The following is a 14,312-nucleotide window of genomic DNA, read 5'->3' on the forward strand; positions in this document are numbered from 1 at the left end:
CTTCATCTCTTTCACTTTTCTTCCATTACAACCATTCTCAAGTGTATTCCCATTATGGACTTCATCGTCAATCAGAAAAGCCCCATATTCATGACCTTGAACCCACACCTTGTCTTCTGAGACCCCGATATCTTTATCAGCCGTATCTCTAAATTTCTCTCACTTATTCCCCACATTCATGCTAGCATTCGATTTCTTCCCCTTCTTTATTCTTCATGACAGATTTGGAATTAACTTGTCTTTTTACTTATTTTTAATCTGGGTGTACCCATTCAATGCTTCCTTCTTGAGCTTTAGAATTTCTTTTCTCCTTGAACTTATGTGGACTTTGTTGGGTCAATTCAAGCCCCTGGGTTACCATTTTTGTTTTCTTTCTCCATTCATGTGCAGTGGTCTTTGGGGTAGAGAAAGTCATGAAATAATGTTGATTGGAATTGTACCAAACCCATTTGATGTGGCCTCTGCTTGGCCCTTGCTGTGGCTCTACTGTTCTTTTATTTAAATCTCTTTTCTTGCTTTTGCAGACATTATTCCCACCTCTCAAGGTCTCAGTATCATTCCTGTCTCTCTCAGTATGAGTAGCCAAACTTGTCTCTTACATTCTGTAGAATACCCAGAACACTTAGCTGAACTTTCTAATTCTCCATCTTCCCAGTCAGTTTAGTCTTCTCACTGCTCCAAATTGACATTTTTAGTTAACTCACCTATTTTGTTTTAGGAACTCATCTCTGTCCTTCAAGGCAAACTCTTCTGTCTGGGTTCAATAGAAGAGAAAATTTCATAATCAAATGAATTTTGGAAGTCCGGTATAGCAAGTGTGTGGTGATTTTAAAAAATTTCCACAAATTCTTTCAAATCCTCTCTTTAAGACATGAGGCTTACTTCCCATCTCCATGAGTATGGGCTGACCTAGTGACTCACTTCTTACAAAGAGTAGATGATAGAAATGATGGTGCATGCTTTCTGAGATTAGGTCGTAAATGGCATTGAACCCTTCTCCTTGACTACTTTTTGGATCACTTACTGTGCAGAAAGCCAACTGCCATGTTGTAAGGACACTCAAGCAGCCTAATGGTAATATTTATCCCATTCTCATCTGGCTTGACTTATGTATGATCTTGAGCAAACTGAGGTTAGTTAGTCCTTCCAAATTCCACTGGAATGGCACAATCTTTTTTGAGTCTACTTCAGTCTGTGAAATAAAACCACCCCAAATCCAAAGCCCTTTCAAAGCTAAGGAGATAAATCTGTGTGGTGTTGGCAGAGTCTGAATTGAAGGGCAAGCAAATAGCAGCAAGGATTATAAATCCCTGCTTCTTACAACTATAAACCAATCTGTCCATAGTGAGAAAGCATTTAATAAAGGGTTTCATTGTACTAGAGGAAATGGAAAATTATACTCCATGAGCAAATGGTCTGCCAGAAACAGCCTGGAACCAGCAGCAAGGGTGCCTTTTAATGGTTTTTTAAAAAATCAATAACTTTAGACTTTTTAATTAAATTAGTATAAGTGGGAAGAACACTTAATTACAGCTTCTATTCCTCCATAAAATGTTCTCTGTGAAGAACTAGTAAAATCAGATTTGGATTCTTCCCAGTCAACATACATATATTTTTTTCATTGTGTTCGTGGGCTGATTTCTTGGTTTTTGGTTGCCCAGAAATAAAAGTAAGAATATATGGGGGGAAAAGTAACAAAATAGAAGTCTACCTAAACAGCATTGGAGACATCATAAATCCCGACCTGGGCTTTATGGAAAGGATGAAAAAGAATCGAGATTTCAAACAGCAGACACAGCACATCCTGTTCCTATTATAAACAAGAGCAGGAGAGGATTGGCCAATGTCCAACTTTGAGAAGGTACCTAGAGATTTGTAATATATTGGTGAGAGTACTGGATGTTTTTAGGAATAAAATGCTAGCATGGTGCTTCTAAAAATATCCTTAATGCAATGGAAGTTATGTCTTCATTTACTCTATTTTAATTAAATTCTTTCCTCCACTTATTTGCACTGTTTCCTTTTTATTTTTCTCATCCTCCTTCTGTCCTGGGGGCTCTTCCACATTAGCACAGGCGGTGATGCTCAGAGGTACTGACAGGCTGCCAGGCCGATGCTGCTTGTCTCCCCAGGAGCCCAGCTTACACTAGCCCCTTGCTCTGATTCATGATCTGGAAAATTCTCTATGCCCAGGTATGACAGAATTCACCCTGCACAGACAGTGGTCACAGTTTAAAGACCCCTCACTTTTCCTATTCCCTGTCAACCATTTTCTGAAGCTACAGACCTGAAGGTAAACCAATATAAAAACATTTGAACTTAAAAATAAAACAATATTTATGTGTTAGTAAAATCAATTTAAAAGTCACCTTGGCATACTATAGGCCATGAAATAACTTACACGGTGGGAAGTTGTCCCTTTCTTTGATTGCTATGCAAAGTGATGTGACTCTGTGACGTGTGGTGTGAGAAGCCCAGGAAGCTAACTCAGGTTCAACATGCTCAGTAAGTAACTTTAGACACACTCTGGCAGTTTTATATAAAATCAAATAGTGTTGTAGATGAGCTGAAAAACATAAATTGAGTGTCTATCTATCTATATATAAAGCTGCAGCATCATCAGCCAGAAATAGCACATAAGACATGGCAGCTAACCCTCGCCACAACCTCAGCACTGTTCATTCCGGAAGATGTGCTTAATCTCACAAAAGGCAGGGCCAACTCTCTTGTCTCATTTTGCTATTTTAGGGCCAGTCTTCCTAGCCTAAAAGCCCATAAGAAGGCTCACAGGAAAGACACCAAGATGAACAGATCACAAAATGAGTTCTAGAAAGAACACCCACAGAAATAAAGATTCTGGTTTGGAAAAGAGCAACCTCATAACACTATGAGGGCTTATTTTTCTCACCTTTCAAGTATAAAAGCAAAGTTGTTTGAGTGACAATAAAGGATTGGTGCATGTAATGGAGACCTCCTCTGAATGTGTCTACGGTTTGCAGCTGGGGGATGGTCCTGTTTGTCAGCAAAGCTCCTCTCTCAGGAAATGATCAGAAGAGGTCTGGCCTTGCCTGATACTTCCTTCTGTTTGCAACCTTCTGTAGCTCCCAGTTTCACCATATTGGGGTTGAGTTGGAATCAAGCCCTTGCTTTTGTATGTCTTTTGAAAGAATCATTATTTATAATAAAAAAGAGAATTTTTTGTGATAAGATTTGGGTTTTCTTTTTTTTTTTTTTTTGAGACGGAGTCTCTGTCGCCCAGGCTGGAGTGCAGTGGTGCAATCTCGGCTCACTGCAAGCTCTGCCTCCCGGGTTCACGCCATTCTCCTGCCTCAGCCTCTCCGAGTAGCTGGGACTACAGGCGCCCGCCACCACGCCCGGCTAAATTTTTTTTTTTTTGTATTTTTAGTAGAGACGGGGTTTCACCGTGGTCTCGATCTCCTGACCTCGTGATCCACCCACCTCGGCCTCCCAAAGTGCTGGGATTACAAGCGTGAGCCACTGCACCCGGCCGGGTTTTCTTTACTGGCACTTCTCTGTCAGTCTTTCTTAGAAGGTTCCCAGAGAGAAAGACCATATACCCCTTACTTGGTGACTTTCTCAAAGAGAATGATCTGGGTGAAAGGTCACTATTGTTATCTAATTGCAATTGATGTTTGTCAAAATCTGGGTTAGACAGACTCCTGAAGGAGTGTTATGCTAGAATTTCCCCGACTGAAATATTGGCAACTATCAATTACCATTGACCCAATGGAAAAGAAGGGGCTCAATTTCCCAGAGCATGGGCTAATGGAAGTCAATCCAGTTGTGATGGCAGATTTCATTTTCTAGTTAAGAGAAGACAGCACACACTCAGCAACAAGATCATACTTGAAAAAGTCAGAGGAAGAAGGAAATATGAAATGTATGGGCACTTCTAAGAAATTGTACATGATAAAATTCAGAATATGCCATCTGATACAAATCTATTTTAGATGCCTTCTGTGTTTCTGTAGTAGGTAATTGGTTCTGGAGCCAACCTTGCCATTGCTAAAATGCATGTACTGTTCCTCTTCCCAGATCTTCGCATCAAACACACACCCCTGAGAGCAGCAGTTAGGGTGATGAACTTTTCCTGGTCTGCCTAGGACTTTCCTGCTTCTAGCACTAGAAGTCGCACACTTCAGGAACCACCTCAGTTCTAGGACCCCTCTCAGTCCTGGGAAAACTGGGATGGTTGATCCCCCTGTTTGGCTGCACAATAGAGTCATCTGGGGAAATTTCAAAAATTGTGATGCTTAGGCCACACTCCAGACCAATGACAGGAGGTGTGATTCACATGATTCCAATGTGGAGCCAAGGCTGAGACCAGAAGCTTAGAACTCATGCAAACTTTCTATGCTGAAGCCAGAGCTTCCAAAGGCAAAATGACACAGCTATGCTTCTCTTTTGTATCCAATTTGTGATGAATAGTGCCTGAAGTTTAACCAGATTAACTTATCAGAAGCATTTCCTTTGTCCCCAGGATTGAAGACCATTTTGGATCACAAAGCCAGCCTTTGAAGCAACCCTTTTTGATTGTAAAAATGAGTAGCTCTCTAATGGCAAGCAAAATTTGTACAGAACTTTGGAATTACACCTCCCTTCCTGGCCTTGTTTTGTTTTAGCTCACTGGGATAGGAGGTTAGAAGTGGCCATTTGGAGTTTCTCGTTTCAAGTGCTGGTCACCATTCATGGGGATCTCAGCAGCTTGCTATCTTCCCTTGTCTTTGGGGCTATCACCAGTGAAAGATGTCACTCACCCCACTTGGGCTACTTCATTTTTTAAAGGTCTGTTCACCTGTACTTATTCTGAAAAATCTCTCAGAGAAGATGATGGTATAATTTCCATTAATAGCAAGAACAGGTGTATAGGTGCTCTCAGCAGCTCTACACCCCTTTCCTTTCCTGGTTTTTAGTAATAACCAGATAGGTCCTTTAGGGATAAAAGTAATCTGAAAGACTCACTCATTCTGAAGGGCTAAGAAGCTCATGAGTTGATGTCCCCCAAAATTTGCATGTAGAAGGCAATGCTTTCCATTAATTTATACAACAAATAGTTGAGTCCCTTTATGCCAGGCACTGTGCCAATGACTGTGAATATAATGGTGAACAAGGCATTGTATGGTCCCTGAAGTCATCGAAGTGGCATACTGATGGACCTTGTATTATCAAAAAGGACTGAATCATCAGTCTTAGAAGTTTAGGCATTTGTAGAGAAATTTTTGGGTTACCTTGGAATTCTTTATGTTATGGTATATATAGGATACCAAATACTCTGTTGACAGAAAGCTTGGCCCTAGAAATTGGAGTGTTATTTATCTAAGTGTATATATATATATATATGTATATATATATATATACACACACACATGCACACACACACATACATATATATGTATATATGTATACATACACACACAGCTATTTGAATATTGTTTAATTTGTAGGCTAAATACTTACTGAAATCGTATTACAGACCAGGTACTACTTAAACAGACATGAAGAAATTACTTTTAAGACAAAAAACATCTTATTTTAAAAATTACTATCAATACCTTCAGCTCTCATTGCCTTATTTTTCTGTCACTTTAGTATTTAGTTGAGGCTGTAAGTAAAAGAATCATAGAGACTCCTCTCTATATTTGTCTTCACAGGAGCCTTAGGCATTGAACCTCTTTGACTCAAGAGATATTTGATAAGGTTTTGAAGAAAACAAATCTTAGCAGTTACAGAAGGGGGAAAATAAGAGACAAAAATGAAGCCTCAGTGGAGTGGCATGGCATATCAAGGGCTGGTGCTCCAGCCAAATGAATTAATAATTTAAAGAATCCCTCATCTTTATCATTTAGTGGCATTATTGCTTGGAATTTCAAGACTCTTCTGTGCTTGAAAAATTGCATAAATTGTATTTTTCCCTTTTTCTGTCCTTCATTGCTTATTTTCCTTAATCTTTGAGAAGATGAGGTTTTACTAAATACATTTTGTATGTTGTGCTTGGTTTTAACTCTCAGCATTAATCCTATTTGAAATGGTAGCACTTAAGATAGTTTATATTGTGTTATTAAGAATAAAATTATTAATAAAATAGAAATTATCTGGGAGTAGTGAAACAGTCCTCAGGCTGTTTTAGGACCTTTAATCTGGCTATCTATCATCTATCAATCTAGTTTATTTATTTCAGCATACATACCTTTATGTTTAATATAACTGAGTGTTATGTAAAAATATGAGGGTTACAAAGATAAATAGTCTCCTTCTTTGGCCTTCATTTTATATAGTTCAATCTTTTGTCTAATAATTACCATATCTATTTTGGAAACAATAGCTTGAAGGCAGTTTCTAACAAATAAGACACAATAGCAGGCAATGAAAACTCAAGTGCTCTCTACTAAACAAATGCATTGGTGCCTGGGACAGCTCTTATGAGTTCCTCTGGATAGTGCTGATGAATAAAATTATAATTACTAATTAGCTTCTCTGTGCAAGGTCCTTGCCAAGTGCAGTCTGCTCTTCCTATGTCAGGGGTCAGTAGACTTTTGTAAAGGTATTTCCTGCTTTGTGGGCCGTGCAGTCTATGCTTCAAATACTCAATTCCGCTGTTGTCATGAAAGCAGCCATAGACAATACCCAAACAAATGGGCATGGCTGTGTGCCAATAAAACTTTATTTACAAAAACAGATGGCAATAATACGCCTCTCTACTTCTAAAAGAGCCTAAGATACAGTTGGAAACAAACTGGCAGTAGAAGAGAGAGACATGATTTCTACCACAGTTAGTCAGGAGAGTTTGAATGACACAGAGGGGATCTTAGATGCTCAATAAGGAACTGATGGGTGCAGAAGAACTGGCAGGGTGTTCTAACCTGAGCATGTAGTTGGTTGCCATGGGAAAGCTTGAGAATCATAGCTTCCCCCAGGCTCTGTGACTAACATCATAATAAATGGCACTACACCACACTGTAATGACAGTCACCTGCTCTTCCTATGTCAGGGGTCAGTAGACTTTTGTAAAGGTATTTCCTGCTTTGTGGGCCGTGCAGTCTATGCTTCAAATACTCAATTCCGCTGTTGTCATGAAAGCAGCCATAGACAATACCCAAACAAATGGGCATGGCTGTGTGCCAATAAAACTTTATTTACAAAAACAGATGGCAAGTCAGATTTGGTCCATTGACTGTCCTTTGCTAACTCCTTCTCTATTCTACAAATCCAGTGTTTAATTGTCCTTTTTCCTTTGTGCTCGATGGTGGTAAGAAAGTCATATTCTAAAAGAAACATTGACTAAGAAATGAAAGCACATTAGTTCATATAAACCAGCTGAAAAGATGAATGTTAGAGAGCAAATCGTTAACCAAATAGAAGCTATAGATAGAGACATAAATGTCTCTAGTTCATTTGTCCTTTTTCTTGGTTCTAACTCCATATTAACAAACTCCAGTTTTTAGCTTATTTATTTATTTATGAAATGACCTGTTACATTTTGGGTTCAGTAAGTTAGTAGAAGTTGTCTGATTTACCCATGTGTTGTCTGACCCTCATCTTTTGGAGATGACCAGGCTTGAGTGGGGTGCTCCAAATTGTATTTTTGCAGCATTTACTATTGGAAACATGCAATGAATTTTTATTCATTAATTCTCAACAAGAATAAAGAAGGTGTTTCCTCAGAAATCACAATCCATATTAGGCACAGTGACAAAGTCCATTCTTTTATATAGTGCATAAATAAGGCATTATTAATGAATATGTAGGTAGATTATATTAGGCTGAGCATAATGTCTTCAAATTTAGCATTCCATTTCCCACACAACAGTTTGAATCTATCAATCTTTATGGAATATAGGGTTCAATGATAATTTATTATTCCTAAGCCCAATAGGTTTCTCACACAGGAGATAGAAACCACACCAGTAATATTAACAGAGATAATTTAATATAAATAATATTCATAGGCATTAGAAAACTAAATAGGAAAAAATGGAAACATTAAGATATCAGGAGGTAGCAACTGCAGGAAGCACTATCATCTTTACAGCTTGGAACAAAGGAAAAAAAAGAAATTGACATTAAAATGTAGAAGCTTAAAGGAAGGGGCCTCTCTGTGGGGGGAAATATTTGGCTTGTGCTGTTGTCTCTAAACTCAAAGAAGAAACCCATGGAGCTGGGACCTAGACCTCTAAGAAAAGGACTTGGCCAGTGAGAGATGACATCTCTGAGGGTATGCTATGAGGCTGGTTCTGAGAGTGTCAGCAAGACTGCAAACTGGACTCAATTGCTGCCGGAATGAATTACCACTGCTAGGGCAAAGCAGCAAATAGGAAGAAGTAAATTGGGTCCTCCTCCAGGCTTCCAGTGTTTTTCTAGCACCCCCCTATTGGCAGAGTCTAATGAAGACCAGCTGACCAAGCAGAAATGTGGTTTGCAGACTTCCAGCCCCAATATCACAAAGCTGACTATGGTCAGAGTGGGTTTGAAGCAGAGAGTCAAGGGCTTATCAACTGTAAGAATAATTTCAAGAGTTCCTTTATATTTCTGAAAAAAGCTGTAGATAATTGCTGAACATTTTAAGTTTTCAGTGTTTCTCCTTTCTTCAAACCAGGGGTTGGTACATTTTTTTTTTTTTTGTAAAGGGCCAGATAGTAAATATTTTTAGCTCTGTAGGCCATATGGTTTTTGTCACATCACTCAACTTAGCCACCACTAGTCAGTCCTGTATTTGTCCCAACTACTCAATTCTGCCATTGTTGTGTGAAAGCCATCATAAACAATATGTATGGGCATGACTGTGTTCCAATAGTACTATATTTACATAAACAATTGCGGGGTCAGTTTGGGACCATGAGCCATAGTTTGCCAACCCTCACTCTAGTGCAGTGATTCTCAACCCTGGATTCACATTTAGATTAATCCTGGAAATCTTTAAAAATACTGATGCCAGCTGGGACACAGTGGCTCACACCTGTAATCCCAGCACTTTGGGAGGCCAAGGTGGGATGATCACTTGAGCCCAGGAGTTCAAGACCAGCCTGGGCAACATAGTGAGACCCTTGTCTCTACAATAAATAAATAAATAAATAAAAATTAGCCAGGCATTGTTGCACATGCCTGTATTCCCAGCTACCCCAGAGGCTGAGGTAGGAGGATTGCTTGAGCCTGGGAGGTCGAGGTTGTGGTGAGCTATGATCACACCACTGCCCTCCAGCCAGGGTGACAGAGTGAGATCCTGTCTCAAAAAAAACCATAAATACTAATGCCCAATTCCTACTTTCAGAGATCATTAGTCAATTGGTTTAAAACAGGGCCCAGATATTAGTATGTTTTAAAGGTTCCATAAGTGATGTGAATGTGCAAGCAGAGTTGGGAACCATTGCTTTAGACTCCCTCTAATCCCTTAATCAAGTAATCATCAATAATTCTTAAATGCCCTAAGAGCATTCACGATTTGAAATAACCCAGGAGTTCTTTCATTAATTATTTCATGACAGTTTTTTTGGAAACCAGCAACATCAGTTCCTCATTTATCTTTTATAAGTTTAGATATTCATATATCAATTTTTTAAAAGTAGGACTCAAATGTACATATACAAATAAGTCTCTTATGCATTTGTTGATTTGGTGGACCATGTTCTACAGCAAGACACTGTTGTCTTTTCATATTTGCATGTCAAGAATCTAGTATATGTCTAACACGCCGTGATGGTCAACAAATACTTGTTGAAGGAATAAATGAACAAGTGAATGAAGAAGGAATTATTTAGAAATCTTAACCATCATTTATGTCAAGACTTAAATGATGATTACTATAAGGCTACCATTGATAATTTGTCATGGATCGAATAAGTATTTTTGTACAAGGATTAATTTCTTTCAGCATACTGGTAAAAGCAAGTTATATGACACTCTTAAGTCAGGGAAGAACCCAGTGGTCATTTCATTTCCTTAGGCCACACTTGTAAAATTTTCACTGCTTTTATTTACAGCCACACATGTAATGTCCTCAGAAACTCAACAGTGTTTTTTGTATGGTGCTATGGTTTCCATGGCAATTGTGTTTACATTACTGTTATTAGTAGGGGGAAAAGGGGAGATAGAAACACTAAAGATGGTAAGGTTATTTCACTGTGTCTTATTGGACTGCTCCAGGAATGAGATTGATGGCTCAAGTATAATGGAGAACAGAAACTGTGACTGCAGCAGGGATTCCACCTGGATTTCATGATTGAGAAATCGGCACTGCCAAAGCTTTATAATCCAAGGCTTCCCTATTACTTTACATTGAAAGTCTTAATGACCAACAAACTCCCCTCTTTTAGAAATTCTTGGTTGTTTAGCCTTACTTTTGAATAACAAGATTTTAAAAATATCTTGAAATGGTTTCGATATTTTAAAACTGAAATCAAAATAGCAAGAAACCATTGTGACTTCCTATTGTATTTTCCCCACTGCAACGATTCAGTAGGTATTATCGGACCACAGAACAGCTGACAAATAACATGTCAATTTCTGTCAACATTGTATATTTTACACATGCATCACGTGCATACATTTGCACAGCCAAGTAAGGATTACTAGTAGCTAAAGACTTAAAAATTCTCCTGTGGATCTCCAGACCTCCAGTCTCTAGGCCAGTCCCGACTTTAGTTGTAAGTATCAAAGATATACCGTTGCTCGGCCGGGCGCGGTGGCTCACGCCTGTAATCCCAGCACTTTGGGAGGCCGAGGCAGGCAGATCACGAGGTCAGGAGATCGAGACCATCCTGGCTAACAAGGTGAAACCCCGTCTCTACTAAAAATACAAAAAATTAGCTGGGCGTGGTGGCGGGCGCCTGTAGTCCCATCTACTCGAGAGGCTGAGGCAGGAGAATGGCGTGAACCCGGGAGACGGAGCTTGCAGTGAGCCGAGATCGCTCCACTGCACTCCAGCCTGGGCGACAGAGCGAGACTGTCTGAAAAAGAAAAAAAAAAAAAAGATGTATCATTGCTCATCTGCTTATAGGTTATCAGCCTTGATTAAATATTAGAAACACCTAGGGAGTTTGAACACTCACTTATGACTGGAAGCCCCTCCTAGGTGATTTAATTTGTTGTGGGGTTGTCCGCCAATAAGTATCCCAGCTGATTCCATTGTGTGGTCAATGCTGAAAACTTTTACTTTGTGTCCTGTGCTGATACTCTGGTTTTCTAATCCAAACCCATTTGCTTTTGTCCCTACTTCAAAGGTCTTTCTAGCACTGGCACCTTGCCTTGCATTAATACCGGAGACCTACCTTTGAGTGGTCTTGTGGGTGAGGTTGTTCACTTGATTGTTTACATTCATGCCATCTGCCTACAATTTGAATTTGGGCTCCTTGTGGAGTCTTTGCTGGACCAGCTTGTCAATATATGCTCTACTTGACCACCAAGTGGTGCATGCTTGCCTGGGTAGCATCTGTTATTTTGCCTATTATCCCACATGTAGGCTATCACATTTTGCCTCCTAGCCTTTGCCTACCTTCCCAGAACCTTTTGCTCCACAGATGGTAGGTCTCATTCTAGGCACCTTCCTTTCTCGGCCTATTTCATTATGTTGCTGTTTCCTGGGCCGTGTCTGGCTGTGTTCAAAGACATGAAAAACCACAAATAATTTACATAAGCTCCTATATTTTATGTAGAAAATGCTTTTGCTCAAATAACCCAAGCATTTATAAATGATGTCAGAATTCTTAAGACTCTTTAAGTCACATGGTTTGAAAAGGAAGTAAAAGTTTTCTTAAAGATCTTTGGAAAGGAGAAAGGGAATTCACTTGAAAGAAACACAAGGCTTAATTCCAAAACCAAAGCTATCTTAAACTTCATAAAGAAATTTATTTTATTGACACACTTCTTTTTCTTACTCTCCACTTCTGTAGCAGAAACAAAGCTCTCTGGTCACCAAACTGTCTTGTTCTCCTTTTCCTGGGCAGACAGGGAGACTCATTTCCTTGGCCTTTTCGTAGTTGAGACCACATAGCAGGTCCTTTCCAGTGGGATATTGGTGGGAGCTATTGAAGCCATTCCCAAACCAAGTCCTTAAAAGCACCCATCTAGTCGCCTAGCTTCCCAGTCTTCTCTTTTCCTGCTTCCACACCCTTGGGAGCCATGTGTTCCAAATGGTGCAGCTACAAGATGGCAGAGTCTCCATCACCATGGAGAACATAGGATGGAGGCCAGTGTGGTTGGAGTTGAATACAGGGGTAGAGCTGTAGATTCTCCTGTAGATTCTTCTCCTTTGTAGGGAAGATCCTCATTGACTATCTCCATTGGATTTTTGATGTGAGGGAGAAATATACCTTGGTGAAACCATTGGAGGTTTTTGGTCACCACAGAATAAGCTAGCTATCTAATCAACACATCTCATTTCTATTTTTAAAATGTTTTGCTCCGAGATATAATTGAGAAAGCAACACAAAGTTTGATGCAGAACTACTCAATGAAGATAAGTGACCAAAACCTTTTACCATAGCAGGATTAAAGTATAATAAACTATGAAATATTCCTATGATATTATTCTAGTTTATTATATTCGTGTCTCTACAGGAAATGAGAAATTGACCTATTTTATGTTATATATACATGCAGCAAATTCTTTTCTTTTCTTTTTTTTTTTTTTTTGATGGAGTTTCGCTCTTGTTGCCCAGGCTGGAGTACAATGGCGTGATCTCGGCTCACTGTAACCTCTGCCTCCCGAGTTCAAGTAATTCTCCTGCCTCAGCCTCCCGAGTAGCTGGGATTACAGGCATGCACCACCACGCCCAGCTAATTTTGTATTTTTAATAGAGATGGGGTTTCTCCATGTTGGTCAGGCTGGTCTTGAACTCCGGACCTCCGGTGATCCACCCGCCTCAGCCTCCCGAAGTGCTGGGATTACAGCTGTGAGCCACAATGCCCAGCACAAATTCTTATAAACAAAGTCACAGAACAGAATCTAACTGTTTCATGTATGTTTTATATATCTATGTTATAAGTTCCTGGGGTGGAAATTATCACAATATTAATCACACCTTTCTCCTGGAGACTTGTTTTCACTTAGTTTCTAGAACACCACCTTCTTCTGATTTTCCTCCAATCTCAGCAGCCACTAATTCTTTTTTTAAATTATTTTTTATTTTACTTTAAGGTCTGGGATACAAGTGCAGAACGTGTAGGTTTGTTACATAGGTAAACGTGTGCCATGGTGGTTTGCTGTACTTACCAACCCGTCATCTAGGTTTTAAGCCTTGCATGCATTAGCTATTTGTCTTAATGCTTTTCCTTCCCTTGCCCCCAACCCCCAACTAGCCCCAGTGTGTGTTGTTCCCCTCCCTGTGTCCATGTGTTCTGATTGTTCAACTCCCACTTATGAGTGAGAACATGCAGTGTTTGGTTTTCTGCTGCTGTATTAATTTGCTGAGAATGATGGCTTCGAGCTTAATCCATGTCCCTGCAAAGGATATGATCTCATTTCTTTTTATGGAACAGCCACTAATTCTAAGTCCCTTTTGCTGGTTTCTTCTAATCTCCTTAAATTCTGAAGGTCTGGCTGCTCCAGGCCTCAGTCCTTGGACATATTCTCTTTTCTACGTAAAATCCTCACTTGATCTTATCATTTATTTTCAGGACTCTAAATACCATGTATACATCAAGAACTCCAAATTCATATCTCCAGTTGTGATTCTCCCCTGAACTCCAGATTTGTATATCTAGCTGACTTCTTGACATCTCCATTTGGATGTCTAACAGACACATCAAACTTAGCATAAGCAAAACTAAATTCATGATCTTTCTCCTGGAGACCTCTTCCTTCTACAGTCTTTTTTGTCTCAGTAATAGGCAATTCCATTTTTCCAGTTGCTTAGGTTGAAATTCTTGGAGTCAGTTTTGGCTCCTCTCTTTTATTTCATACATTCAATCTGTCAGCAAATTCAGAATCCAACTACATATTTCCCCACTGCTTTCACAATATTCTTTATTTGGATTATTGCCTTCTAATTGCACTACCACAATCTATTTTCAACACTGAAGCTAGAGTAATCTTGTTAAAATACAGAAGTCAGGTTATGCTATTCTTCTGCTTAAAACCTTCCATTGGCTGCCTATCATACTCTCAATAAAGCCCAAGTCCTTATAATGACCTACAAAGCCCCATAAGATTGATCCTCCATGGTCTCCTTAACCTTCTTTTGCTCTCTCCCTGCATTCAAGTTCAACCACACTGGTCTCCATCCTATACCTTTTTTTTTTTTTTTTTTTGAGACAGGGTCTTGCTCTATAACCTGAGGTGGAGGGTAGTAGCTAGTGGC

Source organism: Symphalangus syndactylus, chromosome X, assembly GCF_028878055.3.
Source record: "Symphalangus syndactylus isolate Jambi chromosome X, NHGRI_mSymSyn1-v2.1_pri, whole genome shotgun sequence".
Lineage (NCBI taxonomy): Eukaryota > Metazoa > Chordata > Mammalia > Primates > Hylobatidae > Symphalangus > Symphalangus syndactylus.